Source organism: Ambystoma mexicanum, chromosome 2q, assembly GCF_040938575.1.
Source record: "Ambystoma mexicanum isolate Mex_15411 chromosome 2q, UKY_AmexF1_1, whole genome shotgun sequence".
Taxonomy (NCBI): Eukaryota; Metazoa; Chordata; class Amphibia; order Caudata; family Ambystomatidae; genus Ambystoma; species Ambystoma mexicanum.
In genome coordinates, this window is record NC_090924.1 from 154,600,838 (window position 1) to 154,620,599 (window position 19,762).

The window sequence follows — 19,762 nt, forward strand, 5'->3', positions numbered from 1 at the left end:
AATCTCCAATCACTACTCATGGTCACCAACAACAATGGATAAAAAGACACTTGAAGGCAGATGGCTGCACGAGTGTGCCAAGAATACAGACTGGAAACAGTTCTTGTCAAGAGCATCCTGTCATGCATGTACAAAGACAAGTCTTCCGTTTGAGGCTACAACTCTCACGGTCGTCTTTATATATAAAGCTGAAATGTACGTATGTGTGTATGTTTGTCCGCCCATACAAATCCACATCGCTAAACCCACTGCTACCAAATTTTGCGTGGATTCTTCATCTCTCTGGGGCAAGATGGTAGTCCATGTTTGGATGCAGAACATTCACTCCGTAGACACCCCCATTTACTGATGCTCACCCAGATTCACTACAGTAGGTTCTAGAAGGGAGGCAAATATTTGCAACGGTTTCTGAAGATAAAATGTTCGATATGTTGGTTATTCCTTTGAAAACTATTACTGTATACAGTTCGAAAGTGTTTATTAAAGCATTCCTAAAGGTAATTAAAACATAAAAAGTGTTTTAATAAGCCACTTCAAATATGGGAAATGGCAAGGTTACAGTTTACTTAAGTTCATTCACAAGAAGCGAGCACAATCAATCTTTCTTGGACATTTTCTCAAATGTGCTGAAGCCATTGGGTGACTGAATCATGCCGCACAAAAACAGGCCGCACAAATAATGAACATCACTTGGAAAAGCTCCATCTGATGCTAAGCGAAAATCAGCACCAAGAGCTTCTGAAACAACAACAAACAAGCAGCACGACTTGCCGACCAGAGGTCAAAGAGCAACTTTCTCCAGGGCAAATGAGACTCAAAGCAAACTGAAGCAAGACTTGCTGACACGAGGACAAGAGCAACATCCTCCAGGGCACATGAGACACCACTCAATCAGGACATGGGCAACACTGGGTACCCCAGCTAGTACTAGGATATAGGTGGATGGCTACAGTAAAGATGACAAGACACCTATGACATAACTCAGTCCTTGGAAGCAAACGAAATAACCTTAACTGGAAATTTGCAAAGTCCAGATTGCAGTCAGATGACCTCTACAATCTGGATTGAAGGTGGGACATAAACACAACGAAGTCACAGGCAAATCCCAGTCAGCGTTATACTGAACACTGCCTTTGACAACAAAAACAAAACTTCAGCATAAATTAATTGCACACCATCCAAGTTGGAAGACACTGACTGGCGCAGTTAACAAACGACAATTGCAAAGTAATACTAAAATAAAAAAATAATTTCGCATTTATATAACGCTACGAACCCTCAGGTATCTGAGCGCTGCTTATTATTACCCACGGTGTGTGGTGCTCATTTATCGACCTCGGTAGGATGAAAGGCTGAGTTTGGCCCTGCTGGGATTCGAACCTGCGTTAGCAAGCTCTGCACGGATGTCAAAGCGAGCGCTCTACTCGCTGTGCCACTTGACCGGCTACTACCACCCTACTGTTGAAAATGTACTAGGCTAGTTGTATTTAAAGGTTTGTTGTGTACGAACTGTCACTGTGCGTTTAACCTGGGGCAATGGAGGTACACATACATGCGTGCATGAGTATGGGGACGCATGTAAATCACTGTTTGGTAACAAACACCCAAAACTCTGCGATCCTGCAGGAGAATCACGAGTCGACAGAAAACTTTCTTTCATACCATGTTGAGCTCTGCGGACTGGGCTTCATACAAGACGATTAACAATTGGCACATAAGTTAGTATTCACTTCATTTCAACAAATCAGCATGCAGCTATTTTACTTCCATATATTGAAAGTCAATTTTTTTTTTAAAATAAATAAACGAACCTCCAAGTCCCCCCAAACATAGTCAAATACATAAAACGACATGGGAGGGTCATTATCCCATGATAATGACCTGCACCTAAGTTATGCCAAAAAGTGAAGCATAGGGGCCATAAGTTAGGAAAGAACCATTATCTGAAGAGATAACTTCTCCCAAGGCTAATAGCACTGCTCCTTGAATGCTGAGAAGCACTGGTCTGCCAGTTCTCAGTTTTCTTTGATGTCAGAATGCTGACCATACCAGAAACTATTGATTGCATTCACAACACTTTGAATGGCTTAGAGGTCCATAACCTCCTGTGGCTAATGATATTTACTAGCTAGTTCTGAGCAGGGAAAAAATAAATCTAAGTTTGCTCTATTTTTTTTTAATATACATTTGTTATTAGCCAACATTGCATTCACTAGTGCAGCCTTATAGACAAAAGGGGTGGGGCTATCGAATAATGCACTCCCCATAATTCTTGACACTAGTAAACTTGGACAATTTATAAGGAAAAAATGCACTTGACATAACTTCCTATTAAAAGAATTTGCAATGTGTTTTCCATTAAACAACAACTGCCAATTTATGCTACTATAGCTCAAAGATATTTATATCCAGTGAAAAGATGAGCAAAACATGTATGAAAAAAATAGTGCATTTAATGCATTATCCATGTTATAATTTCTATAACCTAATACAAAGAAAATCCATAAAACCACTACAACACATAACCAAGCTCCTTTGTATCACATTTACTGTCAAATGACCCATATATCAATTATTTCCTTTTTACTGAATATTATTTGTAACGTTCAGATTTTTAAGATATGCATTCATCCAAACCAAACCTGGATTTTAGTGACTACAGAAAACTATTGCACTGAAATAATTTAAAACATAAATTCAAAAGATCTATTGCAATAAAATTAAGAAATATACAAATTGCAAACAAGAGCTACTTTTTTCGACCTACACAATTTCTATCCACAGCCATCAGTCTTCTTCAGGATTATATAATTTATAACACCATTTCTTATTGCGGATTTTCTATTGGTCAGAAAAGAAGCCTCTAAAATGTCATCCTAAAATCGATTTCAAGTAATGATATCTCAGTCTTATTTTTATTAAGCGGTTAACACCCTAAAAAATGAGTCCTTTAGCTGTTGTCCATATGACTGGCAATCTAACAGCTCCCGTCCTCACGGCTTTGTAATATGGGCTGCTGTTAGAGAATTAGCCATGTTCTACCTACCTTTGATCTAGCTTTAAAATGCATACACATTTTACCACTCCATTACTTTTAACAGAGACTAAGGACATTCATCCTCAACGCTTGAGGCCATTCCAATGGCAGCAGGCGCTATACAAATACCAGCTAAAATAACATTGGTTGTGCCATTCACCCCAAAAAAATTAGGAAGAACAAAAAAGTACATCAACGATGGGTCACCATATGGACAGTACATTGAAATAGCCGTTTGGCACAACCAATATGGACAACAGTTAAAGGGGTGCAATCTTAGTTTTCATAGGACCAATGGACGAAAGGCAATAAGAAATGTTATTTATATGATCCCGAAAAAAGACCTTACTGCTGTGCAAAAAAAATTGTAGCAATGCATAGCAATGCCCTCACTCCACTCCTCCTCATCGTGGGGCGAGGGCAGGAGCCCCCCCAGCACCCCAGCCCAGCAGAGGAACCACGTGACAAGCGGGGAGGAACACGGACAGGGCCTGCCTGACCCTGTCCCCACACGCCGCCTGACTCGCCCATGCCGGGCGCAGCGCGGCCTGAAACCGAGGCTGAGCCTCATTAACATCAGCTGTAACCGCCGGCAGGCGGATCACGCCGGCGGCCAGCTCCAAGGCCACTCTAAGGCCTGTTGGGTGCCTGTTCGGAGCCGTAGGAGCCAGGGGCCAGGATCTCTGCCCTTTCAACTCCAGGATCTCTCACTATCAGAAGCTGGAGACGCCCTCAGCCGCACTATACTGATTCTAAACATGCATGGTACATTGGCCACGCACAGCACCATGGTACCTGTCAGCTTAACTGAACTGTCTTGGTGAGTAATGCTTAACTACATAAGATGGCTAAGCTCTTATAAAAAAAATAATAGAAGCGCTACACCTACATTTGTAATTGTTGATTTTCTAACGACAGAAGCGGTAACAATCACCAGCTGCGGAAACTCTGACATTCTCTAACGCCAAACAAATTGTACGCATTTCTTAATGTGTGATTGGAGCGATCTCATTTACTGAACAGCTATCATTCTATAGTACTCAAGAAGCAAGTACAGTAGACACGTATACATGTTTACTCATACACCACAGATCCTTCTTGGTATTATTCGAAACCCACAATACAGTGGTGCGCCCCCCCGCCCATGTGGTAGTCTTTTTTCTACTAACTGGTCCAACTTGCATAGTTATTTATATGTCTGCAGCCACTTCCAGCCCAAATATGATTACCAAATTCAGGTGAACCCCTTGCGTACTTGCATCTACCTGCACATGTCATTTTTAGCCTAAATGTGATTACTGTTCATAGGTGAACCCCTTGCGTACTTGCATCTACTTGCACATGCCTAAATGTGATTACTGTTCTTAGGTGAACCCCTTGCCTACTTGCATCTACTTGCACATGCCTAAATGTGATTACTGTTCTTAGGTGAACCCCTTGCCTACTTGATTACTGTTCTTAGGTGAACCCCTTGCCTACTTGCATCTACCTGCACATGTCATTTTCAGCCTAAATGTGATTACTGTTCTTAGGTGAACCCCTTGCCTACTTGCATCTACTTGCACATGCCTAAATGTGATTACTGTTCTTAGGTGAACCCCTTACCTACTTGCATCTACTTGCACATGCCATTCTTAGCCTGAGTTGTGAATTCAGGTAAACCCCCTGTCTATCTACATATGCCAAACCGCACAATGTACCTCAGCAAGAGCCAAACAGCCACCCTACTGTATCTCCTCATACATATATTACACCTTACCATCGTCATTGCCACCACAACCATGTACCCTGCAGATAATGCACCCTGTCCAACCCTAGAAAGAAACACTAGACTACGAGCCAGACTACCCCGTCTCTACGAGCCCATCTACCACAACAAGAGACCCACCCTGCAACACACCAAAATCCACCCGAGCCACATCACACCCTGCTACAACCCCACCCAACCCAAACTCATCCCTATAACAATCCAGGATACACCCAACACTACCACTATATCCGGAGCTTTGATCAACGCCAGATCGATAATGGCCCACGCCACAGAAATAGCAGACACCTTATTCTCAAACAACCTCGACCTCCTAGCTATCACTGAATCATGGCTGCACGAAGCAGCAGGCCCAGCACTCTCAATAGCCATTCCAGAAAATTACCAAATAATCAGAATGGACAGGCCCAACAACAGAGGAGGCGGCCTAGCCATCATAGCTAAAACAAACCTCGAGCTAAGACCACTGCCCCAAACACCTCTCAAATCCTGCGAACTCCTAGTAGCCAAACTACCCATTTCCAACTGTCGCACCTTAACCATCCTTCTAATATATAGGCCACCCGGCCCCATTGGCTCATTCGAAGCAGACCTATCCAGCCTCCTAGCCAACAACACAAAAGACACCACCCAAATATCACTACTAGGCGACTTGAATCTAGGACTAAACGACCCTGACGACAAATCAGCACAAGCCATAGCTAACATGCTAGATGAACCCGGCCTAATCCAAAGAGTGCTCACCCCCACCCATAATAAAGGTAGGACCTTGGACTGGATCGCCACTCTAAACTGCGACACCATCATTACCAAAACCACTCCCCAGCACTGGACAGACCATTACCTCATTGACTTCACCTTATCTCTTAATAGAGAAGTCAACAAAGGAAAAATCATGGCACCACCACTACCCACTAGAGCAAAAAAAAACATAACCCCAGACAACCTCCTACCACTACTACTGCCAACCCTCAATGCTCTCCCCGACAATCTAAAACCAGAACTCCTAGTAGAAAACTATAACAATACCATAAAAAAAGGACTAGACATCATTGCCCCTCTAAAACTGCAAAAAAGCAAACAACAAGCCCACCTGAACACCTGGTTCACCCCACAGCTGAAAGAACTTAGACTGCACAAAAGGAAACTTGAAAGCCAATGGCACAACTCCCCTACTGAAGAGAACAAATCACAACTCAAACTTTGTGCAAACAACTACAAAAAAGAAATTCTACTCACAAAAAAGAAACTATTCAATGAAAGAATCGAAAAATCGAGCTCCAACACCAGAGAACTATTTGCTATACTAAGGGAATTAGAATCCCCTATACCCCCACCAGACAATATAATTAAGGATAAAGCATGGTGCACCAGCGTCCAAAACGCCCTAACTAATAAAATCAAAAGTCTCCAAACCAAAATCGCTCTGAAAAAAAGACTCTCACCACCAATGAAGCATCTCCCAGCAACCACGACAAAACAGCCAACCGTCCAGGCCATAATCTCTTCAGATTTACCAAAATATCTATCCCAGAAACAGAAAAAATTATAGCCTCACTTAAACCATCTAACTGCAAAGGCGACAACTGCCCTCCCCAAATAATCAAGGATGCTGCTAGGGATCTAGCCCCCTTCATAACCAAGCTGATTAACGCATCCTTCTCCTCCAACACCATACCAAGCAACCTCAAAGAATCTTGGGTCCTGCCTCTCCTCAAGAAGCAAACCCTAGACCCCGCCATTCCCACCAATTACAGGCCCATCACCACGGTGCCATTCCTGTTAAAGATAATAGATAAGAGTAGCATACCTGCAGATTCAGCAATATCTTGAAACTCACAAACTACTTGGCACCCACCAATCAGGCTTCAGACCGAAGCACGGCACCGAGACAGCCTTAATCGATCTTAAAACCCAGATCAATGAGATTAACGACAAAGGGAACACTGCCATGTTACTACTCCTCGACCTGTCGGCAGCATTTGACCTGGTGGATCACGCAGTCCTGTGCGAACACCTGGCCTCAGCAGCCCACTTCTCGAAAGAGGCCATAGCCTGGATCCAATCATTCCTGGACAACCGAACTATGAGGGTCTTCTCCACCCTAGCCTCAGCAGACCCCATTAAAATAACCTGTGGGGTGCCCCAAGGCTCCTGCGTCTCTCCCACCCTCTACAACATCTTTACCAAGCCCCTATTTGACAAGTTGGACAGACTGGGTGTCTCATATACCAATTATGCAGATGACACCCAGATCCTCATACCCCTCTCAGGCAACTACGCTTCAGATACGGCCTTGGTAAACAAAATATATCTCATCATTCAGGCATGGATGGCCACACACGGTCTATGTCTAAATGATGAGAAAACCGAAATCCTGCTCCTCGGATCCAATACCAATCTCAAAAAACTCAGCTCCAACTATAAGGCCTTCAACATTGATGGCAATACCATCACAGTGGCCAAAACAGTGAAAACACTAGGCTTTCACCTTGATGCAACCATGTCACTAAAAAAACAAGTCAACTCACTAGCATCCTCCACCGCCTACACATGCAAGCTAATTAGGGCATGTAGAGCCTTCCTCACCCAAACTAGCTGCATCATCATAGCCAACGCCCTAATACTATCCAGACTGGACTATTGCAACGCCATGTACCTAGGAGCCAACAAATGCATAACCAACAAACTACAGACACTACAAAACAACGCTCTCAGAACAGCCCTCAACCTACCCTCTAAGGAACACATCTCCAACAAAAGAAGAGAACACAAATGGCTTAAAATCCATGACCGCATCTCCCTCAAAACGGCATCACTCACCCACAAATGCTTAAACAACGCAGCCCCCCCCTATCTCGCATCCAGAATAAAGAAAAAAACGTCCACCCGCCCCACCAGATCGATCAATTCCTACTGCCTGCAGGTACCCAATTTCAGACAAAAGAAAACCGGCGGCAGCAGCTTCCCTGTCCTGGCAGCCCAACACTGGAACGCCCTCCCACTCCACATTAGGACAGACCAATCCTACTATAGCTTCAGGCGAAACACCCTCACTTGGCTGCGGGCCAATGATCCTCACGACTAACCCTGCCATCTAATCTGATCATGCCAATGCTATAACCTGACTACCACGCACAGCCTTAAATTTGTAAATATGTAAATGCAACCGAACTGCTCCTACGCACAGTATTAATATGTAAATTTGTAAACCTTCGCTCAATTATATGTATATATGCACATCCCACACAATGTAACTGTAAATGCAATGCACTTTTTCTCATGCCTATCTTATTCTGTAACCAAGTTTTTAAGTAATCCTATCTTCCTGACCTCTGTTGCGCCCTGTTACCTCTGGGTTTTGCGCGCTATACTAAATAAATAAACAAACAAACAAATAAACAAACAAACATAGGTCAAACTTTGCAGATCTTGTTTGGAATTTGTATACTTTTATAATTAATTTTATGTAATAGATCTTTTTCAGAATTGGTATATATTAAAAATTAATACATTCAACAGTTTGGATGAATGCATATCTTGTATAATAAAAAATCTAAATGTTACAAATAATCTTCAGTAAAAAGGAAATACGTGATACATGAATGATTTAGAGTGAATGTGACACCAATGAGTTTGTGTGGAGTTTTTCATGTTTCAAAGAATTTGAGAATATTTAATATTCTGCATGGATAATACATTCAATTAACACCATTATAAAATATATGGTGTAAATACCTTTGGGCTATATTAGCGTTGATGGTACACAAATGGATTCTTTTAATAGGAAGTTGGTTGAGATAATATTTTCATTTAAAATTGTTTATCACCCCAGCTCTACACAAAGAAAAAAATACAAGTAGGTGGAGGACCGACAATACATGTAAGAATATGTAAACTGAGGCAGATATTACCCTGCAATAACCCTCCCATTGTTCCGACTACAAGACTATACAGCTTAATAAACTAATCCTGTATTTACAAAAAGTATTTAATACCAACTACAGGAATTCAGTAGTTCAGTAAACTAGAGACATGGCTCCTGGGCCCACATTATACTGTTGCCTTTATACAACTGGGAAAAATCAGCATTAAGCTGCAGGGTTCGAAATTAACGCTATTTGATCCGGTTTGCAGCCTATAAGAGCCTGGTTATCTTTAACACCAACTACTTTGGCCTCCCCACGCCATCTGATGGCGTACATTCAAACAAATCTGTGCCACATCAACTCTGATTTTGGGAATGTTATGACATGTTATTATTCTTTTATAATGCATTGCCCCTACCTTTCCTACCTTCTATACCCCTTCTCGTTCTCTCCGCTCTGCTAATCTTTTCCTACTCTCTCCTCCTCCACCACCACCCTGCGCCCCCTCCCGCTCTTTCCAATTCCTCGCTCCCTTCCACTGCAACCGCCTCCCCCTCCACATCCGTTCTCCCTCCTAACCTTCCTTTCGCGCTTCTCTAAAATCTTATCCATTCCCCTCCCTAACACCTTCGGCCTCCTTTCCTACTCCTGCCACAGTCTCATGCCTCACCTCTTACTCCTGTACTTCCTTACCCTCTCCATCCCCTCTACTCCCTTTTACCCTACCATCGGCTCTTATCTAGTCTTATTCTTTCCTCCTCACACCTTCTCGCCTTCCCTCTTCTGCTACTACCTCCACTCATACCTCCCATTCACTCTCACGCCTCTGTCCCTCTCCACTCCCTCCTGAGCAATAATGTAAATTATTCCTTGTACTGTTTTCGAGTTGTGATTCAATTGCCATCTCATGCTTGTGTACTTTTTTCTTGTTCTCATGTAAAGCACTTTGCATTAAAGGGCTATATAAATTCAATAAAATACAAATGTAGACGCAAATTGTGATACAGCCCAGGGTGGCAGTCAAACCTTGGTCTGTGTGGTGAAAATGAAATAGGGCCCTGAAGAGCGGGAAAGGTGAACAGTGGCAAAAGTCCGTAAGAGCCAGGTATTGGCAATGTGCAGAATGAATGATGGGAGACAGAAGGAGGAGAATTTGACAATATCTCCCCCACACTAAAGAATATAAAATGCATCTTGAGTAGAGAAAAGAAGCGGCACCCTTGTATGCAGTGAATTGGTAAATAAGCAACTGTAATGCAGTATGAGAGAATTGGAGACAAGCGTGTAAAATAATGTGTGCAAAAAAGAATTAGAATACAAGAGGGCATGTAAAAAAAAATGCTTTCAGCCCCTGCTCGAGTCCTTATTTCAATCACTGAAGCTGCTGCAAATGTGCTGCCCCTCTCGCGCTAATAGTTCGGTAGACTTCATCCCATTTTCACAGAGATAGTATGCTCCTGTCTTAAAGTCAGAATCCAGAGCTCGCAAGTTTATCCTAATATACGCAATTAGGCCATCGATTCCTTTCAATTCTGGGACTGGTAGTTTTGCTCTTTGTAATTGAACATGCATGAAAACTCCAAAGAAACGGTAGGACTGGGTGGTCTTCGCGAGGGGAACTTGAGAGCATCAATTTCCAGGTTCTGCTCCTCGGCAAGCGGACGCTTAGGCCCCACTTCTCTGAGTTGACACCTTCATCACCTCCCCACCCAAAAGCAAGCAACCTGGGATCACCTAGTCCCTTGCGCACTCCATTGTGTATCCTCGTTTTGAGCCCCGGGCTTCCACCCCTTCAACTTGACCCACTCTCGGTTTCTAAAACCACCCCCCCTCCGCTCCGCTGTCTTCTGTGCCCCCTCTCGCGTCTCACCCTTCCTGCAGTCGCCCTCCCCGTGATCTTCACCCCACCCCTTTACTCGGGCCTCTCTCCTGTGCTCTTCTGCAGCCGTGCGTTCCTAGTAATGTGACCAGGCCCCTAGAGGCCTACTTACCCTCGGCCGCCCGCTCCCGGCTCACTCCAGCTGTTCGCGCTGCCCCCGCTTATGCAGCCAGTTTCTCCTTCGAGGCGTTGGTTCCCTTCACACAAGATGGCGTATCCCGGTGTCCCCCCGGCCACGTCAGTGTCAGCTATGCGCGAGGAACTCTGGGAAATCAGATCTCTTTGCCACCCCCCCCACAATGTCGGACATGGCACCTTCGCAAAGGGCGGCCAACTTAAGAAGGTTGCTGCTTCCCAGCCAAAGGACCTGAAATCTAAAAGAAATCCTAATACTCTTACAAGCGTGCGCAATTCAGTTCCAAAAAAAGTCGGAGTGCAAAAATTAAAATGATTTCATTTTGTATCAAAAGAAAGAAGATTCAAGACGAGTCACTTTTTTTTGTATGTGACGTCATTGTGGTCAGTGAAGTATTTCTTTTCGAAAAACATTAAAATTGTTTAGAATGTGCCGAAATATAAAGGTATATTGATCCGTTCAAAGATGGCCGCTTCCTTTGCAAGCAAATGTCAAAATAAATAGCGGAACTCGATAAACTGGTTTATCTTGTCTCCCTCGTCACGGCCCTCGTGCAGTAGTAGCTCTTACCCCCCTACCGTGTCCCACCCTGCCATATCGCTTGACTACATTTATATCATATATCTATATCGCATTTGTGTGTCTGTATTGATAACTTGCCTGCCTTCAGTGACACTTGCGTCCTTTTTGCCTTATTAAAAAAACAGGCTGACAGAAATGTTGAATGAATCAGAGTTCTAAATATTGTATTTTCAACAGAAATAACAGTAGACATTACATAGCTAATTCCAAGTCCCTAGCAGAGTGAGACAATAGGTCAACGTGAAATGACAAAGTGAGACAATATATAATACATAAGTAAAGGACCAGGCTGCAGGTATGAAGGGGGGAGTAACAATATACTAAGGACATGCATATAATGTTAGAAAAATAACACATTAACAATAATCAGTTGAATAGAGACAGGCTCTAAACCTATTGCATAGTGTCGGTAGGGTCAATTGGAATACATTATTTAATACAGAGAAGTGTGGTGTTTATTACAAACACATTCAAGTTACTGTTTATAGGTACTGGTGCGCTCCAGTGCATACCAAGATAGGAATGTACAATGAAACCTCTGACTGTAATGATACGACTGAAAAGAGGATTGGAGAAAGGGAGAGATGAGAAGAAGGAAAGTAAGGAAAGAAATATGACTGGAAAGGAAGGGAGGAAAAGGGAAACCATCCTATGTGAACTACAATAAGGTTCAGCCGCGGACGCTAGTAGATTCTTCTGAGATGGTGAAGGTGTTTGTTCAATTGATAGGGTAACTATAATGCATTAGACCGGTTGAGAGTAACCGAGAGATCTGTGTGGCTGATGTGCCAAGGGTTGCAGCATGGGGGTGAGCGGAGGGTTGTGGAGCTCAGCCAATATTGCATACATGCCAACATTTCAGTCTTTGTCCTGCCCAGGGGCAGTCCAGCACCAAAATGCTAGGCAATTCTCCTCTGAACAAGAGTACCAACAGCAACCCCATACACGTGTTTCAGCCTTGTTGGGCATCATCAGTGAGGTGGAGCTGTGCCACTCTGAGAACAGTGATAAAGGGGTCCACGTCTGGATTCCCCTGTTAACTTAGTGTGATACCCAAAGTTACTAAAAATGCAAAACAAAGGGGGGGTCTGGGAGTCTCTCTACCAGCATGACCACAACCCAATGACCTGTTCTTGGCTGGATGGCCCCTGGGAGAGTCTCAACCAAGTCTTTAGCTCACTGTCCGTTTCGCAGAGAAGAAATATCCCTGCATATCAGTCTTTGTCCTGCCCAGGGGCAGTCCAGCACCGAAACGCTAGACAATTCTCCTCTGAACAAGAGTACCAACAGCAACCCCATACACGTGTTTCAGACTTGTTGGGCATCATCAATGAGGTGGAGCTGAGCCTCTGGCATCCACCCAAGAACAGGTCATTGGGCCATGTTCGTGCTGGTAGAGAGACTCCCAGACCCCCCTTTGTTTTGCATATTTAGTAACTTTGGGTCTCACCCTAAGTTACTAGGGGAATCCAGACGTGGACCCCTTCCTTGCTCACTGTTCTCAGAGAGGCACAGCTCGACCTCACTGATGATGCGCAACAAGGCTGAAAAACGTGTATAATCATTCCTATCTACAAGAAGGGTAATCGTGCCGATCCTTCGAACTATCGGCTGATCGCCCTTCTTGATACAGATAGCAAAATCTTCGAGGCCGTCATATTAAAAGAGCTGGACGCTTGGGCCTTAAGACTAGGGGTGATGAAGAAATTCTGAATAAGCTTTAGAAGGGGTCTCTCAACGGCGCTGAATGTCCTGCTTATCAACATCATGTAGTTCAGCACACAGGTTAAAGGAAATCCATCTTTATACAACACATTAATAGACGTTTCTAAAGTCTTTGACATTGTAAATTGGGACGATTGTGGGAAAAATGAAAACAGTGGGGTTTGTCCCCTCTCCTTTTAGAGATTATAGTGCATATACACAACACAACGGTTCATTCAAGTAAGATTGGATGGGGAGTGAAACCTGTCAGACCCAAAGAGGATTACGGCAAGGGTGCATATTAGCCCCCTGCCTCTTTAATTTGGATTTGGCTGATCTGGAGAAGGCAATGGAGACTGCTTCTCTTGTTAGTCCTAAAATTGGTAAGCAAAGGGTTAGTTAGTTAGATGGCCTATGCAAACCCTAATGTTTTAGTTTATCACACCCCTTTAGGTCTGCAATACTTTTTAAATCCCCATATGATTTATGCAACAGAGAAAGACCTGATGATTAATGGTAAAAAGTCCCAGATAATTTGTTTGGCAAAGAAACTGAGAGTTTGTTACGGATTCAGATGGTTTCTAGATCACATTGAAAGTATCCTGTTGAAGGAAGATTTGTACCTGGTTTTAATATCTCAGCTCATCTGAATATTCCATTTGTACAGGTGAATCTACAGGGTAGGATTGACCAGTTTGTTTGCCAGATGAGGAGGTTTTTTATCTAAATTCTGCAGATTCTCTGGCCAGCATTTAATCAATTTCTATAAAGCAAAAGGGATCACAGCCTTGTTATATGGGATGGAGATTGATACAAGAGTGAACGACAAGGGACTAATACCCGATCTGTTTACCTTACATGTCCCAACACACGAGTCAGGTAGAGTCAGGCAATTACCGACAACTACACACACCTGACTACCCTTTCCCTTCCCCGTAGGGATAAAGGGAAGAGCACAAGAGCACAGTCTGAGCAAGGCTGAATGCACAAGGAAGCAGTCATTCCAGGACGGCAGTTCAAAAAGAAAAGAAAGGCGGCGAGGCTTGGAAGGACGTCAAGGAGGGAGTTGCCCTTGCCCCTTTCAACCCAGATCCATGAAACCTCAGATGAAAGTAACATAAGACCGGGAATCACAGCTGGCCCATGGTGTGATGGATATCAGCGGTACATGGCACCCTCCCGCATTGATAGCCAGGGCGGGGAGATGCGGTTGCCATTGTGGTACCATCCTTGAATCCCACGGCAAAGGAACTGCTAACGAGTTCAGCACAGCCGGTGAGTCAGAAGAAGCTGATAGCCAACCTGACTGTGTTAGGCTCAAGGTTGCAGAGGCAACAGTAAGAAGATAATTAGACAAGAGGTCTTTTGTGAATACAATGGTACCAGAGATAGAGTGGTCCGGTACCACGTGGGCGCCCCCTTCGAAGGTTTTTGACTGGTACCTCTCTCATAAACAAAGAGACTGTATTGAGTATTGGGAAGAAAAAAAATGACAAGTACCAAGAGGCCATAGGAAAGGTGGTATAGAGAGTTAAGGTGGTCATAAAAGGGTTGAGCCGAATTCCTTGTACAATCGAAAGTCCTTAACCCATTGCCAAAGTTTTGACATTGTGAAACAAGCGTTTGCGCCCAGCAGAGGGAAACGCTGTGTAAACTGTGAATGTGTGAAAACCACGCTTGCCGTAAACAAACAAAGTGACCTAGCAAGACGACATCGCCCTTCAGAAGTCTCTGTTTGGATTGGCTAGTGCTCTGGTTGATCTGACCCGACTGAGGGAGACTGACTAAGGAGAGAAGGATCGGAGCCCGGCTGAGGGAGATCCAAGGGTGAAGGGTAATCACCCGATGCAAAAGATAATAGAAGGAACTTTCGTTTTGTTGTTTTTAAGTATCAGGCCCTCTGAAGCAAGAGACTTTGTACGAGAAAGAGACTTGTGCCCAGAAGTGCCTGATACTGAGAAAAGGGACTGAAGCTCGTGCCGCAGAAGTCCTGTGCTCGAGAGTCCCGTCTTGTCCATTGCAGAAAACGTGGGGAAGGGAGACCCCAGCCATAATATCCTGACTTATCATTTTGTGAACACTTATTTCTTTTCTTGTGAACATTATCCAACACCCTTTTGTAGCATAGTAGTAAGGGTTGGCAATATGTATTTTTAGTATAGGCCCTTTTTATTTGACTAGACTCCACTAGGACTGTATTATTATTATTTGATGGTTGTAGCTTGCTCCCATCTTAGATTTAGGTTTAGATTAGGCGTTTATCTCACCCATCTTACAGTTTAATAAACACCCTCGTACTGTGATCACTTGTGTCTGTCTTACTTTGATGACATGCCTTCCTTACAGTCGAAACAAACTAACTATTTTAGAGCACATTTTGCAGCAAGAATTTGAAAAAATCCATAGGATTTGCAGGCAGGTCTAAACATCTGATATTTCATCAACAGTCGCCTCACCTGCTGAGCTGTCTTTCCTCAGCATTCTGCTTTTGGATCTCAAACTTCCCCCTACTTCTTCTGCCAAATAGTTCTGGCCTATCCACCGCTCTCCTTCCACTTTGACCCTGCAATTAAAGCTCAAGTGGGCCATTGATGAGACAGCCTTCCTACATTGAAGTGAGCAGCACTTGCTAATTTTGCAAGATGCATGCTGACACTTCCCTGACAGTGATTTAAAAGCACATGGCACTCAATCCTGTTTGTTTTTGTTTTTGGTTGCCCCCATAAAATTACAATTACATGCAGATTCTCCACTGGGGCAATATGACACTCCTGCCCCCGTGGTTCAAGGAGTATGGGGTCAACTGCCCCCTTTAATCCCATGTACTCAACGCCTATGTCTGCTGCCATAGTGGTTCTACCTGAATTTCCTAGTGCAAAGTAACAGCCAGGTGAAGAAAATATTATAAAACACAGAGAGTTAGGGTCCTTATTATGACCATTTTAGTTTTTAAGCATCGTGTGCACCCTCTACCCATACCTTTCATGACATGTCCTCTCATCCTATCCAAGAGATACCAAGGGAACTTGTTTTTGTTGGAAGTGTTGTAGCTCCTTACCTGTAAAACATTTGAGTTGTCAAGGCAGGTGAAAAAAATACATTTTGTTTTTGCGGGTGTTAAGATGGATTTCTGAACTCTGACCTGGTGGGCAGCCTAGTTTCTTGGAACAGGGTAACCTCTGGATAAACCAGACCAATCAAGGTAGCTATGGTCGGCAGTCAAGACTAGGTCTCAGGAGGGGTGAGGATGACTGAAGGACCTCAATGAGCACACAGAGCAAGGACACTTATGAATTACTCCCAGAAAGGTCTATATATCAAAAATATAAACACATTTATTACAAGGCCTTTGTAACTCAACATACCGTAAAAGAATCACAGCAATACTACCAAACCAACACAACACTATCAATACAAGATATATACAAGATCAATGGGGTCTAAAGGGTGAAAGGCATGAAATATATCCACAACCTAGAAGGGAAGGAAACAGGCAGTGCAGATAGTCTTTAGTCCCCTTCAACATCAAACACACACCTGACTAATAGGCAGTCCAAACCTTAAGAAGAGAGTAGCCTAATGTTCAATATTGCACGCAATGCGGGCGCACGTGGTTGTTCCAATGGGCAAAAGCGTGGTCTCTTCAGGGGTCTGTAGCAGCTCAAGAAGGTGGGTGAGGCAATGAAGAATAGATTCCCACTATTCGAGGAGGGCCTCTACTTGAAGGCAGAGGTGATTCCAAGGTTCGGGAATAGTTTGCTAGTTCATACTAGCAGTTGAAAGGAGAGGGGCCCTCAGGGGCCACTCATGCGTAAAAATGGATGGAGGCGCTAGAGGCCACCGGTTAGGGTTGCGATTACTCACTGACCCCCGGCACACTCCAGACCAAACTTCGCCAGTCGGGTCTACTTCAGTTGCAGGTTCAAATGCAGCAATATGACGGCTCTGCGGCTTTCAGTTCCGAAGATACAGTGATGATTCCCAAATGGGGCAGTGGCGATTTCTCTACTCCTGATGGATGGATCAGGACAGTTTCACTGCAGCAGGCTTCAGGGGCAAGAGGGGCACAAATGCAGCACACCTGCAAAGATCATTGCCGAGGCTGGGCAACATGATAACTGCGTCGCCTCCAGTCCTAGCCCACTCGTCTCACTTCAGACCTGGGAATGCCAAGTGTTCGAAATTCATGTGAGGGTGCTGCGGACACAGAGCTTGCAGTTTACCAAGTTTCGGCGGCCTCCTCGAAATGGCGGCGGTGACAGAGCAAAAGTCCCGTGTAACTGGTCAGCCCACTGGTTGGCCCAGGGACACTTCAGAGAAGGCTTGCTTGCAGGCTTTGATGAAGGTGCAGAGAATAGTTGGTCCCACTATTCTAATGGGTCGAAGCGTCTTCGCAGACCTTCTAGGACGACCAGATGCAGAGGGGTCCTACGGGACGACAGCGGGCTCAGGGTGCCAAACCTTCCAGTGGGTCACCAGAGGTTCCTTGATTCGGCTTCTTAGTTTCAGGATACTTGGATCCTATCCTTCATTCAGTAAGAACTCCAGAGATGGACATGGTATGGGTGTTTGGGGCCTCCTCTTATCCAGAGTCTCCTTCGCATCAAAACGAAGAGGACCTAATGGGAGATCTGCTCACACACTCCATATGTGGACCAATCAAGGACCCTGGTGGTTCCAGGCATTCACAGCACACCAGACTCTCTGGCACCCAGGATGTGTATTGGGGACAGACACCCCAGCCCACATCCTGGAGACACACACACACAAGGCATGCAGAAGCCTGCGAAAGCTTGGCATTTCGCGGGAAAATGCATGACGAAATAAGGACTGACCTGGGGAAGTTGAAGGGGCAAGATGGCCAAATGACAGGACAAAGAACTTCGTGGCATGGCCATTTTGGAGCCAGGCCAACTATTTGTGCCAAACGCAGTAATCGCGGTTTACCTGGCAGGAAAGGGTTAAACAATATGCAGAAAGATATCTACCACGAGCCCTGTCCATGACACATCTGCACATCTCCTAAAAAATCAACCTTCGAGAGTATCTAGGGCCTTTGGAAATGACTAAGAGACCCAAGTGTTCTGTATTTGAAGATACATTGCACACGTGTTACATGTTGCAGAAAAGTTGCAACAGTGGAAAAGGACTAAGGGAAACAAAGTCTCCCAGTACTAACTGTCTTAAGGGCATGTCAGTTTCCCCATAAAAAGTGAGCGAAAGCCCAGAGGAGTGCAGCAGAAGGCTGTGCTCCCTTGGCAAAGTCAGACTAAGGTGTTTAAACAGCAGCAAAAAATTGGGGATTACACCACTGGAGGGAAAATTACATATAAAATGAAATCTTTCCTAACAGCGGGTGAGAGCTCAATTGATGCTTATGGGCAGGCAAAGGGACTGGCGGTTGAGTGAACTGATGTTATGGCAGGTGACCCCCACCTGAAGCGTGTGAGTTGACAAGTATGTAGCTCTCTGAAAGGGACACTAGCGGCCCCTTCAATCCAATTGTGACCCAACATCACCTCAAAAAAGGCATTTTTGTTTTTTCATTTTTATGACTTTTGAGCTAGTGTCATACTATCGAATTGTACAATCCCTAACAATGCCTAACTTACTTAACAGTACTTCTCATTACTCCTAGTCCTACTCTTCCTCATCACAGTGCTTACTTTTGAGGTCCAGCCTCCACTGACCGGAACCCTCTTCCAATCATGGGCCCTATATCCAACAAAAGGAGGGAGAGATGGTTCACAACTACTATGACTAGGAGGAGCAGGACTAGGACTAATGAGGATTACCAGTAAGTAATGTAGGCATTACCTCCACATCCCTCTTCCTCGTCCCAGTACTTACCTATGAGGCTCTGTCTCCCATATAGGATTTTTTTTTGTTTTGGAGTTACAAACCTCCTACTTACCCATAATCCACAGTTCTATTTTTCCTGTCTCCGACAGGGACTTTCATCTCCTTGGAGCGGGCTCTGGAGAGCAACGTGCAGTTTCATCCTGGGTGATTTCTCCAGCAGGGTAGCGGCGGTCGTCTTGCGATGTGATGGCTCGTGGTCTCCCTGAGGAGCCTGGAGACCCGCAGCGCCCTTGGGCCTCCTGCGGAGCATGTTGGTCCTGTGGGCAGACTGTGGCCACCCACAGTCCCGGGCCCTGCTACCGGCCTCTATTGCATTCACAACGGAGTGGGGATGGGTTAGTAAGGCCCTCCCCACCTCTCCTAGATATGCTATGCCGGCAGCAGTGGCTGTGCCTGACTAGGTGCAGGCCTCTTTCAGGTACTTCCTCCGCTCCACTCAGTGTTTTGGTGCCTGTCATCTTTCCCTCCTCCTGCAAGCCAGGGATCGACACTGGTTTGTTGCTTGTATGGGGACTGTGAGAAACCTGACAGTGTCTCACTTGCTAGTCCCCAGGATCTGTCATCTAGGTGGCCAGGAGACGGCCATCGCTATTGGATCCAGTTCCTGGGGTGGACCGGTGCGGGAGGGTCACCAGGATGGGAGTCATTGGAGAGTGGAAGTGGGACACCGACGGGTGAGACGTAGTACCCCCTTTCTTATAACACCTTTAACCCATCCTACCTTGTAGGATGCTCAGAAGTTCCACCCCGCCTTTTCCAACAAGAACACTTTCCTACACCGAGACAGACAACGGACGAGCACCAGGGCTGTTTACCTGACATGTCCCAACACAAGGGTCAGGCAAAGTCAGGCAATTAACAATAGCTATGCACACCTGACGCCCTTTCCCTTCCCCACAGGGATAAAAGGCAGAGCATGAAAGCA

General features: G+C 44.8%; 1 protein-coding gene across 1 annotated transcript in view; it reads right to left on the bottom strand.

Moving 5' to 3' along the window:
- Positions 1 to 10,929, bottom strand: part of ARF1 (ARF GTPase 1) — a 184,121-nt gene extending 173,192 nt beyond the window's left edge. Inside the window, exon 1 of the mRNA XM_069647077.1 lies at positions 10,666 to 10,929. The gene's annotated coding sequence lies outside the window, so the exon portion shown is untranslated. The remainder of the gene's footprint in view (positions 1 to 10,665) is intronic.
- Positions 10,930 to 19,762: the final 8,833 nt, after the last annotated feature.